Genomic DNA, 15791 nt, shown 5'->3' on the forward strand with positions numbered 1-15791 from the left:
TCGGGAAGTGATCTGCCACACCCAGAGCATTTAACACCTAATTTGCATTTTATTTAAAACACTAATTACTTGGGAATGGAGCAGGGGGTAGAAGATATAAAGGTGTTCAGGAGTAACAGTTCAAAGACCTATACGCCCATACATGTGGTTCAGGGGGGTTTATCTTACTGACAGATTCCCTTTAACTCCTTAATGACCGCCAATACGTCTTTTTACTGACCTGAGATATAAGAGAATAGCATCCACATACAGGTGACAATCCAGCAGCTGTCAGCTGTACACTATAGCTGACAACTTGCTGTATCATAAACGATCAGTGTTGCTGTTTAACCCCTTAGTTGCTGCTGTCAAAAGTGACTGCATCAAATAAATGATTAATAGATTGTGGGGGCTTCCACTTCAATCTTATTGACACACTGAGACTATGATTATGTGGTCCTGATGTTTGCCATAGAAGTTCATGGCCAAATAGCGGCCATAGAGTCTCCCGGATATAGCAGTCAGTTCAGAAGTTAGCGACATTTAGGTGGTAAACAAACACTTTTTTACTCCTGCTATACCACTTTGCATTAATTCCTGAAAATCACCTGAAGGGTTAATAAACTTCCTGACAGCAGTTTTCAAAATGTCAGGGGGTACTGTTTTTAAAATGGTATCACGTTTGGGGTTTTCCAATATATAGCACCCCCAAAGTCACTTCAAACCTGGATAGGTCCCTAAAAAAATACATTTTGTAAATGTCCTTGAAAAAATGAAAAATTACTGCTACATTTTAAAACCTCCTAAAAGGCTAACAAAATAAATGAGCGTTTTAAAAATGGTGCTGATGTAAGGCAGACATGTGGGAAATGTTATTTATTAATGTTTTTGTGTGGTATGACTATCTGGATTAAAGGGATAATCATTCAAAGTTTGAAAATTGCAATTTTTTTTTACATTTTTGTCAAGTTTCTGATATTTTTATAAGTAAACACAAAACATAACAACCTAAATTTACTATTATCATAAATTATAATGTGCCACGAAAAAACTATCACAAAATCACTGGGATTTGTTAAAGCGATCCAGTATTATCACCACATAAAGTGACATTGGTCAGAATTTAAAAAATTGGCCCCGTCACTAAGGGGTTAAAGCCCTCATACAGATTATTCTAATGTTGAGCAAACCCGCCGGTATCAGGAGGCTTGACCAACAGTCTTATATGTATGGTGGCTTCACCAACTCTCCCTTGACAGATGAAGTCAGGTGAGATAAGGGTCCGGCATTTCTGATTTTGGACTCTATCCTTTTGATCTTAGTAAGATAAGCCGCCCCAGAGGAGACTAGCAGCAGTGATCCCGTAGGGAACACAGGAGCGCTCAGAGGAGGGAGTACTCTCATGTATCACAAAGTTGGACGACATAGTTGCTAGCTAAACCATTGGTTGAACCATCATTTGGCTGAAAGCTATCTGTTATTTATTGGGCCCCCATTAGCCATCAAGATTCACCGTTGAATAATGTACTGGAGCATTAAGTCACTTGTTGGTTCTTCAAGCAAAGTAATGTTGTTTTGATTAATGATAGGACCCTTTTGCTTGTTATTAACTTAAATATACTTTTAGCATTTGCATGACTATAGTGTCTGTAGGTGTAGAACCTCATAATGGACTGTGATGGAGTATTTTTTCACCCTAACCAATTTAGCTCAGTATTAGCAAGAAACTATTTAATCTCTTTTGTTACTAGCAGAACTTCACCCTGAGATTTCTGCATGAAAGTGTAACTTAAGGATTACTGGTCTGAGAGGATTTAAGAAAACAAAACCTCCTTTCAGGACACAAAACCCATTCTGATTTTTTTAACCACCCTCCTCCTCAAAGTCTTCATGGGCAGACAAATTATTTGGTGGTCTTTGGTTTAGGAATAAAAAAAATAAAGTACAAAGTTCAGGCTGTGACAGCACGAGAGTCTGGTCATAACACAAACATAGAAAAAACGGAATGACCATGTGTTTTGCACTTGAGTGACTTTGTGTGATCAAGTAGTTTTGCTTTAGGCACAGAAAGGGAAAATGCGTGTGGTCTGGCCTTTGTTTTAGCAGTTTCACTACAGATACAATAGATGTGGTTAACTATGAGCTGAGAAGAGTGGCTAAGAACCTGTTACTGTTGGAAAATAGAGATGAAAGATACTAATTGTCTGTAAAACAAGCCACTGAAAGTACAAGTTCACATCAGAGCACTGTAGAAAAGAACATAGAGAACACAAATAACCTATGCAAAGCAGAAAAGAAAAACACCTCACAACATTAGTAACCCGTAGACAGAGTTGTAGGAAGGACATTCCGGCGCTCCCTGGTCACTGACTTCATCTGTGCATTTGCACCATCAATAATAGTAATATATAATTATGCAAACCACCGTATGATGTATCACGCACTCAATGATCTATCAAACAGTAACTACCAAGCCAATTTCTAGACTGCCTGACTGTATGTCAGGATAATACTTTGAATCTGAATTAACCTGTTTTATATAATGTTCGTAGCCCACGCACATTGACAAATGAAAGATGTCGCTGGTTATAAAATATTCTTGTTGTCAGTACTGCCCTATATCTGAGGTAGAAGGAAGTAAAAAAAAAAAAAGTCTAGTAAGCACATAATTTAGACGATAAGAAAATATATTGTAGTAATGGAAAACATCTTCTTTTAATTACTGACTAAGTATGTCAGTATTCCTGACTGACAAAGATGAGCAGTGATATTTGCATTGTCTGTCTATCTACTAAACACAAATAGGCTTTGTGTTGTGGTCGCTTAAAAAATGACTAATGATGCTTACATTATCGTGTAATGAACTAAATAAAACATACATTGTCTTGGCAAGAATTTCGGTTTATCAGATAGGCATGGTCAGGACCCGAAGCACATCATTATGGAAGCTCCAGACAGAAAGGGTCATTTATTAACCATCAAACATGTAGACCGGCTACATAAATTATGTTTCTTCTATTCTGTGTATTTCTTCTTTATTACATTGAAACTTACTGTATATATGTTATGAGGCAGTGAGGGGGGGATCATATACGAGGGTCATTACGTGTCCCCCAGGATGTGCATAGAAACATACTGAAGCCGCAGGAGAGCATTATATTTACAGCCACAGCTGTGGATATAATGAATAATAAAAGAGTGTGGACTTGGTCAAGCTATTTGACCAAGTCAGATTTAGGAAAATCTTACATGTCTTTAATTTTTGGAGAGTTCTGTAGGAAAGTAGTGGGACGTATCTCTCCCTCCACGCCGGGTCTTGGGAGTGGTCTATGCCCATGAATTTAAACTTTCAGTTAAGGTTTGGGTGTGTCAGTTTTGGTTTGCAAGCATTAGAGCAGGGGGTTTTGTGCAGGACAGGTCTGTGTGAGACTGAACACAGCCCAGGACCAGAGAGAGCAAAGTCATTGTCGCACCCATGAGTTAGGACTCTTTCACACATCAGTTTTTTGCCATCAGTCACAATCCGTCATTTTTTGAAAAAAACCCCAGATCCAGCGACTGATGCCGCTGAATCAGTTTTTTTCTCTTAGACTTGTATTAGCGACAGATTGTGACAGATGGCCGCACGTTTCATCCGTCGTCTGACAGATCCGTCGAAAATGTTTGTCCGTCGGGCGGAGACAACGGACAAAGGAACGTTTTTTGTGTATGTTGAAAAGTCGGACAGCGACAGATCCAGCGCCGTCCGTCGTTGGCTATAATGGAAGCCTATGGGGGCAGGATCCGTTGCTGTTCGTCAAAAGATGGAATACGGTGACGGATTCCGTTTTAAAGTTATATGCACACATTTTCCATTCTGGCACATATAAAAATTCTCTCTCTCTCCTCACAGAGTAGGACATACTTTTATTCAGGGATACAGTGTGAGGTAGGGTATTATGTTTATATATTTGTGAAACAGAAGTGCTGAAAATGTGAGTAGCGGAAGAGCGTGAGTTTTTTTAATTACTATTTCACCCTACAGATTTTTTTTCTGATTTTTTTTAGTTCAATATATGATAGTGTGAATAGTGTCATTCAAAATGTCAATATGTGTGGCAAAATCAAGTCTTAGGCTAGTTTCAGACTAGCGTTTTGGCCTGCAGCGCACGGCGCCGCTAAGCCATGCCCCCTGCAGCGCCCCCTCCAGTCATCTCCGCCTAGTATCGAACATCACTGCATGCGATCTGCACACCCTATCTTTAGCATAGGGTGTGCAGACCGTGCGCTGGACTTACGCTAGTAGGATTTTGCGTGCGCTGCACCCTTTTGACTGTGCGCCGAGTGCACCAAAATGCAACATGGTGCGTTCGGCGCACATTGGCGCACCGTCAAAAGGGCACAGCACACGCAAAATCCTACTAGCGCATGGCCAGCGCACGGTCTGCGCACCCTATGCTAAAGATAGGGTGTGCAGATCGCATGCAGCGATGTGCGATACTAGGCGGAGATGACCGTAGGGGGGGTGACAGGGGCGGGGCTTAGAGGAGCCATGCGCTGCGGGCCACAACGCTAGTGTGAAGCTAGCCTTATACTGCTAAATTGATAGAAAAATAAAAAGTTATCAAAAGTTATGGGTCTTGGAACAAGGGTAATCACAAACCAAAAGACAAAAAAGAAAACTGGCCCCAGTAGGTAAAAAAGGTTTCTTCTTGATTATGATAGTGTATTAGCGCTTCAATCTTGGTACTCTTCATGGTATGTGGTTATATCTGGTGTTCAGGGTCATTTCTGCCATTAGGCGAGATGAACATCTTGCTTCAGGCTGGGGTTTGGGTTGTCTTTCAGGGGGCAGCAAAATGTCACCCTGCCAAGATCCTAACCTAAAAATGTCGTAGATGCTGGCTATTACGTATGTGGCATCTCTCTCTAACAACAGCAGTAGGATCTATGCTTTAGTAGCTGCCTTCAGTCATTTATATACACAATCACAAGGTACCGATGAGTTGCCATGGCATCCCAATGCCTGTTGAGGGCCCCTGTAGCTGCCATTTTAACTCTCATAAGAAGCTTTGACACAGAATGAGCTTCATAGGAGTCTGAAATTTGTCTTATATTGTGCAATACTGGCAGGGCCAGACTGGCCATCTGGCAATTCTGGCAAATGCCAGAGGGGCCTGTCTGGTCATGGGCTGCCTTGTCTGCTATGTTGTTAACAGAATTGGTTTTCTCAAGATACCCATACTGTTAAGAGTTGTGATGGAGCAGAAAGTTGCTGACTCTGTCACTTACCCCAGCAGACCACGGGTATCATTAGAAATATTGATCTTGTAGAAAATCTTCCTTTCCTCCATCCAGGGTAATATTAGTAATATATCCCATCTGGTTCATGGGGGAAGGGGACAACATGGACCTGTGATTTCAAATGCCAGGGCTGAATTTCAGCCCCAGTCCATACCTGAATACTGGGTTACTGCAGGATACAGCTGTAGGGAGGGTGGACTGGTGGGCGGACCTGTTTGCAGTGGGAATGCAGGGGTGTGAAGTATTGTGGGTGGACTGTTGGAGTGAAAGATGGGAAACAGCTGGAGATAAAGAGGAAGAGTGTAATATTGGAGTTTGACCATTAGAGGGCAGTGGAGAGTGTGAGTATGGGACTGAACAACTGCCATTAGCTAAAGAAACTGTCAAGTCATGGGGGGCAGGGTTACCAGAAAGGGACAGATAAAAGGCTGAGAGAAGGTTCTGGAAGAGTCAGTCAGTGAGAGGAGCGCAGGAGACAGGAAGGTCTGCTGAGGAGAGAGGACAGAAAAAGAAGCTCCGGAGGGGACTGACAGTGGAAACAGGTCACGGGGGGTGGCCCTGACAGGAGGGGCCGCAGACAGAGACAGACTGGGGTACCATAAAACGAACGGACTCGGACTGGTAAAACGCTGTGGTGGTAGGCCTAGGGCAACCACAGTGGAAGAGCCGTGAGGGACGTTAATTAGCTAAAGGAATGGAAAGTGAAGGTACCCGGGCCTGTGTATGAAGAAGTGCGAAGCTGCTGTGGTGTATTGCTGTGGTCGTCAGGAGGACGGCCAATAAAAACGGACCTGTTGAACACAAATTCTGTCTCCGTCTCGTGTCTGTCTGTGGCAAGAAGCGGACCACCCCCCGGTCGGTGCCCCTACCTACACAGCGAAAGTCTATCGACTATCACAGTCTATCACAGGCAGTTCAAGTCTCCAGAGGGAGACTAAAAATGTGGTAAAAAATAAATGAAAAGTTGTAAATAATAAACAAAATATAAAAATTTGAATCCTCTTTCACCTTCAAAAATAAAGAAATAAAAAAATAAAATAAATATAGTATTGCCACATCTGTAAAAGTCAAGCCTGTGAAACTATAAACTGAATTAACCCATCTAAATGCTAGAATTTCATTATATTTTGGATACCTCATCTCCCTATGAAAATGCATCAAGCCTTCACAAAGCTCCAACAATGGAAAAACAAACATTATGGGTCTCAGAAAATGGCAGCACAAATACCAATTAATTTATTAATTTTTTTTTAACAAACTTTTCAATTTTTTTATCGCTATAATTTAAACAATTTGTTGCAAGTTTGGTATTGCTGTAATCTTACAGACCTGGAGAATTATGTTGACAGGTCATTTTTACAATATAAAGAATGTCTTACAATAAAGAACAAAACACAATGGCGGAATTGTGTTTATCTTGCTCTGCAGGAAGGGAGGGGGTGCCCCATTTACATTTTTGCCTCAGGCAGCAAGAAGGCTAGAATTGGTGATGCCGTATTTATCTATAACCTCATCTTGCCTGCTTCTTCCAGCAGAATGAGAAATGGACACCCTGCAATCCAAACTAAAAGGCAAGTGCAACTTGATAATAAAAACAGGTGAAAATCCTTCAGAGATGAATGATACCACAACACAGAAAGGAATAACATTTGAACTGCTCGTCAGCAGCTCTAGAGGCTTCATATGTGACACCCATGGTCGTACATGATATTTTGGATGCAGCAATTTGATAGCTGTTGTTAGTAGTAGCCTGTTCTGTCTTGCCTTATCTGTCTACTGAGAGGATAGGGACGGCTTTCCAAGAACTTCAAGATGCTCTATATAAATCTATAGTGAATCATCAGACACTTTTTTTTGGTAGCTCACATGTCACAATTAAAACGATGAGCTAAATCAGTGTCCCCCAACTCCAGAAGCAACGAACAGGTCATGTTTTCAGGATTTCCTTAGTTTTGTCCAGGAGCTGGAATTATTACCTGTGCAACTTATGGAATTATCACCTGTGCGATACTAAGGAAATCCGGAGAACGTGATCTGCTGGTGGCTCTTGGGGAATGGAGTTTGGGAGCATTAATCTAAATAATGATCATTTATTTGTAAAAACTATTCTGATCAGTGTCGGACTGGGTTGCCAAGGGCCCACCAGTAATATTGACTTTGGGGGCCCACTTTTCACCTGTATACAAATATTACACGACCCTGGTTAACAAATTTACCTATACAGTGGGGAAAAAAAGTATTTAGTCAGTCAGCAATAGTGCAAGTTCCACCACTTAAAAAGATGAGAGGCGTCTGTAATTTACATCATAGGTAGACCTCAACTATGGGAGACAAACTGAGAAAAAAAAATCCAGAAAATCACATTGTCTGTTTTTTTTTCATTTTATTTGCATATTATGGTGGAAAATAAGTATTTGGTCAGAAACAAAATTTCATCTCAATACTTTGTGATATATCCTTTGTTGGCAATGACAGAGGTCAAACGTTTTCTGTAAGTCTTCACAAGGTTGCCACACACTGTTGTTGGTATGTTGGCCCATTCCTCCATGCAGATCTCCTCTAGAGCAGTGATGTTTTTGGCTTTTCGCTTGGCAACACAGACTTTCAACTCCCTCCAAAGGTTTTCTATAGGGTTGAGATCTGGAGACTGACTAGGCCACTCCAGGACCTTGAAATGCTTCTTACGAAGCCACTCCTTCGTTGCCCTGGTGGTGTGCTTTGGATCATTGTCATGTTGAAAGACCCAACCACGTTTCATCTTCAATGCCCTTGCTGATGGAAGGAGGTTTGCACTCAAAATCTCACGATACATGGCCCCATTCATTCTTTCATGTACCCGGATCAGTCGTCCTGGCCCCTTTGCAGAGAAACAGCCCCAAAGCATGATGTTTCCACCACCATGCTTTACAGTAGGTATGGTGTTTGATGGATGCAACTCAGTATTCTTTTTCCTCCAAACACGACAAGTTGTGTTTCTACCAAACAGTTCCAGTTTGGTTTCATCAGACCATAGGACATTCTCCCAAAACTCCTCTGGATCATCCAAATGCTCTCTAGCAAACTTCAGATGGGCCCGGACATGTACAGGCTTAAGCAGTGGGACACGTCTGGCACTGCAGGATCTGAGTCCATGGTGGCGTAGTGTGTTACTTATGGTAGGCCTTGCTACATTGTTCCCAGCTCTCTGCAGTTCATTCACTAGGTCCCCCCGCGTGGTTCTGGGATTTTTGCTCACCGTTCTTGTGATCATTCTGACCCCACGGGGTGGGATTTTGCGTGGAGCACCAGATCGAGGGAGATTATCAGTGGTCTTGTATGTCTTCCATTTTCTAATTATTGCTCCCACAGTTGATTTCTTCACTCCAAGCTGGTTGGCTATTGCAGATTCAGTCTTCCCAGCCTGGTGCAGGGCTACAATTTTGTTTCTGGTGTCCTTTGACAGCTCTTTGGTCTTCACCATAGTGGAGTTTGGAGTCAGACTGTTTGAGGGTGTGCACAGGTGTCTTTTTATACTGATAATAAGTTTAAACAGGTGCCATTGCTACAGGTAATGAGTGGAGGAAAGAGGAGACTCTTAAAGAAGTTACAGGTCTGTGAGAGCCAGAAATCTTGATTGCTTGTTTCTGACCAAATACTTATTTTCCACCATAATATGCAAATAAAATGAAAAAAAAACAGACAATGTGATTTTCTGGATTTTTTTTTCTCAGTTTGTCTCCCATAGTTGAGGTCTACCTATGATGTAAATTACAGACGCCTCTCATCTTTTTAAGTGGTGGAACTTGAACTATTGCTGACTGACTAAATACTTTTTTTCCCCACTGTATCTCTATATAATAATAAACTGGGTAGTTTGGTTAATGAATGATGAGATGCTGCTTTTTTTTCTGAAAAGAGTGAATCAAGTGAATTATGAAAAGTACTACCCATACAGTAAGGTTGGGGGCCCTGATTTGCACAGTGACCCACCGGGGGATTCCCCTGTACCACTATGGTCCAGTCCAAGCCTGATTCTGATCCATGTGAAAGCAGAAAACTTGATAGGCATCAAAACATGACAATATCATTGTCTTCAGCAGAGAACCCATCAGCACAGTGATATCGCCATTTACACTCAAACGCTAATGAAACTTTTCTTTGTCCATTGTTCATCTCTTTTTTTTCTTTTTGCTCATCCTGACTTTTGAGGAAACTGACTTGGAACATCAACTGGTGATATCCAAACTCCTGACAGAGTGATATACTTTCCCAGGTTTGTAACCTTGATATCATGTGGTCACCTACTATACTAAAAGCAATATAGAAGTTGCCTGAGATTTTTTTTTAAATGCATTAAAGGCATGGATTGATATAAAATATTAAAATTAGCATTACTTACCAGTGCCAGGAGGACCGATTGGCTGCAGTGGTCATGTGAACGATGGACTTGACACCATTGCTCAAGCTCTAGCAGAGGAATAAATAATTATCAGTTATTTTACTATTTGATACCATTTTAGCCTGTTTCTTTTTTTGTTTTTTAAAACCCTCATAAATAAATAGCAAAGTACAGTTACATAAAGAATAATATATTACTAATATAATTAATAAAATGATAAAAACTAGTCTTATTACAAACACTGTTAAGTGTGATATTTGAGTAAATTTTCATTTTGTAGTGTGTTTAGAGGTGGTGACTGCCTTCATATTGTCTAGCACTATTCTTAAATTTTAGTTTTGAATAAGTACCAAAAAATGTCTGGTCCTACCTACAATTAATTAGGTCAGTTAGCAAAATTGACAAACTTTCTGCAATTTGCAATAAACCAATTTGCATTGGGGTTGAATCGTTTTAATTGCACCTGAATGTTGCATGCAATTTGTAGGCCAAGAGGAGAGAGGTGAGTCTAGTGATGTACAGAAGTATTGTTAGCGTGCAGTAACTGACCACCTAAAATGAATTATGGTACCTTTGGACATCATTTAATAAAAATGTATGTTAGCATCATATACATTAAAGCACAGTGAACTACAGTGAATGGATATTTACATACATTAGGATCCTGCATCTTGAAAAATTCTGCTGCATTTTTGAGCTTGAATATCACGCTGCAGTCACAGCAGGTTAGCACTGGCATGTATATCTAAAGTGGGGAAAATAAGTATTTGATACACTGCCTATTTTACAATTTTTCCCACCAGAAAGAATGGAGAGGTCTGTAATTTTTATCGTAGGTACACTTCAACTGTGAGAGAAGGAATCTAAAAAAAAGCATTCAGAAAATCACACTATATGATTTTTACAGAGTTAATTGCATTTTATTGCATGAAATAAGTATTTGATACAGTAGAAAAATAGCACTTAATATTTAGTACAGAACCTTTATCTTACAGAGGTCAGACGTTGTCTGTAGTTCTTGACCAAGTTTAACCCCTTCACCCCCAAGGGTGGTTTGCACGTTCATGACCGGGCCAATTTTTACAATTCTGACCACTGTCCCTTTATGAGGTAATAACTCTGAAACGCTTCCATGGATCCCAGTGATTCTGACAATGTTTTCTCGTGACATATTTTACTTCATGTTAGTGGTAAAATTTCATTCAAATAACTTGCGTTTATTTGTGAAAAAATGGAAATTTGGTGAAAATTTCGCAATTTTCCAACTTTGAATTTTTATGCCCTTAAATCACAGAGATACGGCACACAAAAAACTTGATAAGTGACATTTCCCACATATTTACTTTACATCAGTACAATTTTGGAACCAAAATTTTTTTTTGTTAGGAAGTTATAAGGGTTAAAAATTGACCAGCGATTTTTCATTTTTGCAAGACCATTTCATTTTTACGGACCACATCACATTTGAAGCCACTTTGAGGGGTCTATATGATAGAAAATACCCAAAAGTGACACCATTATAAAAACTGCACCCCTTAAGGTGCTCAAAACCACATTCAAGAAGTTTATTAACCCCTTAGGTGGTCACAGGAATTTTTTGAATATTTAAAAAAAAATGAACATCTTACTTTTTTTCACAAAAAAATGCTTCAGGTTCAATTTTTTTTATGTTACCAAGGGTAACAGGAGAAACTGGACTGCAAAAGTTATTGTGCAATTTGTCCTGAGTACGCTGATACCTGATATGTGGGGGGAACCACTGTTTCGGTGCATGGCAGAGCTCAGAAGGGAAGGAGAGCCGTTTGACTTTTTCAATGCAAAATTGGCTGGAATTCAGATCGGACACCATGTCGCGATTGGAAAACCCCTGATGTACCAAACAGTGTAAACCCCCACAAATGACCCCATTTTGGAACTAGACCCCCCAAGGGACTTATCTAGATGTGTGGTGAGATCTTTGAACCCCCAAGGGCTTCACAGAAGTTTATAATATACAGCCGCACAATTAAAAAATCATATTTTTTCCACAAAAATGATCTTTTCACCCTCAATTCTTATTTTACCAAGGGTAACAGGACCCTAAAAGTTATTGTGCAATTTGTCCTGAGTACGCTGATACCCCACATGTAGGGGTAAACCACTATTTGGGCGCAAGGCAGAGCTCGGAAGGGAAGCAGCGCCATTTGACGTTTTTGGCTGGAATTGAGATCTGACACCATGTCGCGTTTGGAAAGCCCCTGATGTACCAAAACAGTGGAAACCCCCCACAAATGACACCATTTTGGAAACTAGACCCCCCAAGGAACTTATCTAGATGTGTGGTGAGCACTTTGACCCCTCCAGTGCTTCACAGAAGTTTATAACGCCCGGGCGTGAAAATAAAAAATTTGTATTTTTTCCACAAACATGATCTTTTAGTCACCAATTGCTTTATTTTCCCAAGGGTACCAGGAGAAATTGGACCCCAAAAGTTGTTGTCCAATTTGTCCTGAGTACACTGATACCCCATATGTTGGAGAAAACTACTTTATGTGCACATGTTGGGGCTCGGAAGGGAAGTAGTGACATTTTGGAATGCAGACTTTGATGGAATGGTCTGCGGGTGTCATGTTGCCTTTGGAGAGCCCCTAATGTACCTAAACAGTGAAAACCCCCCACAAATGACCCCATTTTGGAAAATAGACCCCTAAGGAACTTATCTAGATGTGTGGTGAGCACTTTGAACCCCCAAGGGCTTCACAGAAGTTTATAATGCCCGGGCATGAAAATAAAAAAAATCATATTTTTTCCACAAACATGATCAATTAGTCCACAATATTTTTTATTTTCCCAAGGGTAACAGGAGAAATTGAACCCCAAACGTTGTTGCCCAATTTGTCCTGAGTACGCTGACACCCCATATGTGGGAGAAAACTACTGTATGGGCACACGTCGGGGCTCGGAAGGGAAGTAGTGACGTTTTGGAATGCAGACTTGATGGAATGGTCTGCGGGTGTCATGTGCGTTTGGAAAGCCCCTGATGTACCTAAACTATTGAAACTCCCCACAAGTGACCCCATTTTGGAAACTAGACCCCCCACGGAACTTATCTAGATGTGTGGTGAGCACTTTGAACCCCCAAGTGCTTCACAGAAGTTTATAACGCCCGGGAGTGAGAATAAAAAAATCATTTTTTTCCACAAAAATGATATTTTTGCCCCCAATTTTTTATTTTCCTAATGGTAACAGGAGAAATTGGACCCCAAAAGTTGTTTTGCAATTTGTCCTGAGTAGGCTGATACCCTACATGTGGGGGTAAAACACTGTTTGGGTGCATGGCAGAGCTTGGAAGGGAAGGAGCACCATTTGACTTTTTCAACTCAGAATTGGCTGGAATTGAGATCAGATGCCATGTTGCATTTGGAGAGCACCTGATGTGCACAAACAGTGGAAACCCCCAATTCTAACTCCAACCCTAATGCCAACACACCCCTAACCCTAATCTCAGCCCTAACCCTAGCCCTAACCCTAGCCCTAACCCTAGCCCTGGCCCTAACCCTAGTCCTAGCCCTAACCCTAACCCTAATGGGAAAATGGAAATAAATACATTTTCTTTTAATTTTATTATTTTTCCCTTACTAAGGGGGTGATAACGGGGGGTTTGATTTACCATTTATGGAGGTTTTTATTTTTGGCAGCTGTCATACGCTAAAAGACGCTTTTTATTGTAAAAGTAGTTTTTGCATCACCACATATTAAGAGCTATAATTTTTCCGTATTTTGACCCACTGAGTCATGCGAGGTCTTATTTTTTGCGGGACGAGTTGACATTTTTATTGGTACCATTTTTAGGCATGTGACATTTTTTGATCGCTTTTTATTCCAATTTTTGGGACACAGAATGAACAAAAACCAGCGTTTCATGAATTTCTTTTGGGGGGGGTGCGTTTACACCGTTCCGTGTGCGGTAAAATTGATAAAGCGGTTTTATTCTTCGGTTCAGTACGGTTACAGCGATAGGTCGTTTTTTATGTTTTGTCGGTTTTATGCAATGAAAACTATTTTATATAAAAAATAATTATTTTTGCATCGCTTTATTCTGCGAGCTATAACTTTTTTATTTTTTCACTGATGATGCTGTGTGTCAGCTCGTTTTTTGCGGGACAAGATGACGTTTTCAGCGGTACCATGGATATTTATATGCGTCTTTTTGATCGCGTGTTATTGCACTTTTTGTTTGGCAGTATGATAATAAATCATTATTTTTTGCTTCGTTTTTTATTTTTATTTTTTAAGGGGTTCGCTAAAGGGGTTAACTAATGGGACAGTTTTATAGGGCAGGTCGTTACGGACGCAGCGATACCTAATATGTGTACTTTTATTGTTTGTTTTTTTTATTTCAAAAAAATGGATTTATTGGGGGAATTTTTTTAAAATTACTTTAACACTTTTTTTTTTTAACTTTATTACATAGTCCCAGGTGGGACATCACTGTCCTGTGACAGATCGCTGATCTGTCACATCACAGATCACTGTGACAGATCAGCGATCTGTCACAGGCACTGCTGCAGACTTCCTCATGCCTGCGCTTTGCAGGCACTGAGGAAACCGGCTCCCTGCAGGCCCCCGAAGGCCCCCGTCGCCATCTTGGATTCGGGGGCCTGCAGGGAAGGAGCCCCCCGCAGCAGCGCTGCACATTGCGCTGCCGTGGGGGGCTCAGGGAAGTACGGAGGGAACCCCCTTCCTGCCGATGCTTCCCTTTAACCCCCAGTACACCGCGATCATGTTTGATCGCGGTGTGCAAGGGGTTAACGTGTCGGGGGCGGTCCGTAACTGCCCCTGACACATTGTGCCGGGTGTCAGCTGTGATAATTAGCTGACACCCGGCCGCGATCAGCGGCGCTCACCACGTGGGAGCCGCTGATCGCTGAGACGTACTATCCCATCCATGGGCATAGGGGCCCAGGTCCCATGGACGGGATAGTACGTCTGATGTCAGGAAGGGGTTAAACACACTGCAGCAGGGATTTTGACCCACTCTTCTATACAGATCTTCTCCAAATCTTTCATATTTCGGGGCTGTTGCTGGGCAACATTGAGTATCTGCTCCCTCCAAAGATTTCTTATTGGGTTCAGGTGTGGAGACTCGTTAGGCCTCTACAGTACCTTGAAATGCTTCTTAGTGAGCCACTACTTAATTGCCCTGGCTGTGTGTTTCAGGTCATTGTTATGCTGGAAGACCGAGCCACGACCCATCTTCAATTCTCTTACTGAGGGAAGGAGGTTGTTGGCCAAAATCTAGCAATACATGACCCCATTCATCCTACCTTTAATATGGTGCAATCATCCTGTCCCCTTTGCAGAAAAACATAACCAAAGTGTGATGTTTCCTCCGCCATGCTTCATGGTTGCGACGTTGTTCTTGGGGTTGTACTCATCCTTCTTCTTCCTCCAAAAACAGCAAGTGAAGTTGAAACCAAGAAGTTCTTTTTTGGACTCATCTCTGGATTGTACAGATGGTCAATGGAAAACTTCACACGATCCTGGACATGTGCTTGTGTGAGCAGGGAGACCCTGTGTGCCCTGTAGGATTTTAATCCATCGCAGCGTAGTGTGTTACTAGAGATAATGTTTGAGACTGTGATTCCAGCTCTCTTTAGCTCATTGGCCAGGTCTTCTCGTGTAGTTCTGGGCTGATTCCTGCCTTTCTCACAATCATCTTTACCCCACGAGGTGAGATATTGCATGGAACCCCAGACCAAGGAAGATTGAGAGTCATCTTGTGTTTCTTCAATTTTCTAATAATTGTTCTTACAGTTTTAGCCTTCTCACCAAGCTGCTTGCCTATTGTCCTGTAGCCCATTCCAACCTTGTGCAGGTCTACAATTTTGTCCCTGGTGTCCTTAGACAGCTCTTTGGTCTTGACTATGGTAGAGAGATTGGAGATTGATTGATTTAGTGTGTGGACAGGTGTCTTTTACACAGTTAACAAGTTCAACAAGCGCAATTAATACAGGTAATGAGTACAGAGTAGGAGGGCTTCTTTTAAAAATCAAACAATGTGATTTTCTGTTTTTTATTAGATTCTGTCTCTCACAGTTAAAGTGTACCTATGATAAAAATTACAGACCTCTGAATTCTTTGTAGGTGGGAAATCTTGCAAAATTGGCAG

The 15791-nt window shown here is 41.3% G+C and overlaps 1 long non-coding RNA gene across 1 annotated transcript in view; it reads right to left on the minus strand.

Moving 5' to 3' along the window:
- Positions 1-9640: 9640 nt before the first annotated feature.
- The window catches only part of LOC141063595 (uncharacterized), a 1081275-nt gene continuing 1075124 nt past the window's right edge, over positions 9641-15791 (minus strand). The window contains exon 6 of the long non-coding RNA XR_012224903.1: positions 9641-9708. This is a non-coding gene — a long non-coding RNA (uncharacterized lncRNA). The remainder of the gene's footprint in view (positions 9709-15791) is intronic.

This window comes from Dendrobates tinctorius, unplaced genomic scaffold, assembly GCF_039654945.1.
Source record: "Dendrobates tinctorius isolate UK_male_01 unplaced genomic scaffold, ASM3965494v1 ptg000250l, whole genome shotgun sequence".
Taxonomy (NCBI): Eukaryota; Metazoa; Chordata; class Amphibia; order Anura; family Dendrobatidae; genus Dendrobates; species Dendrobates tinctorius.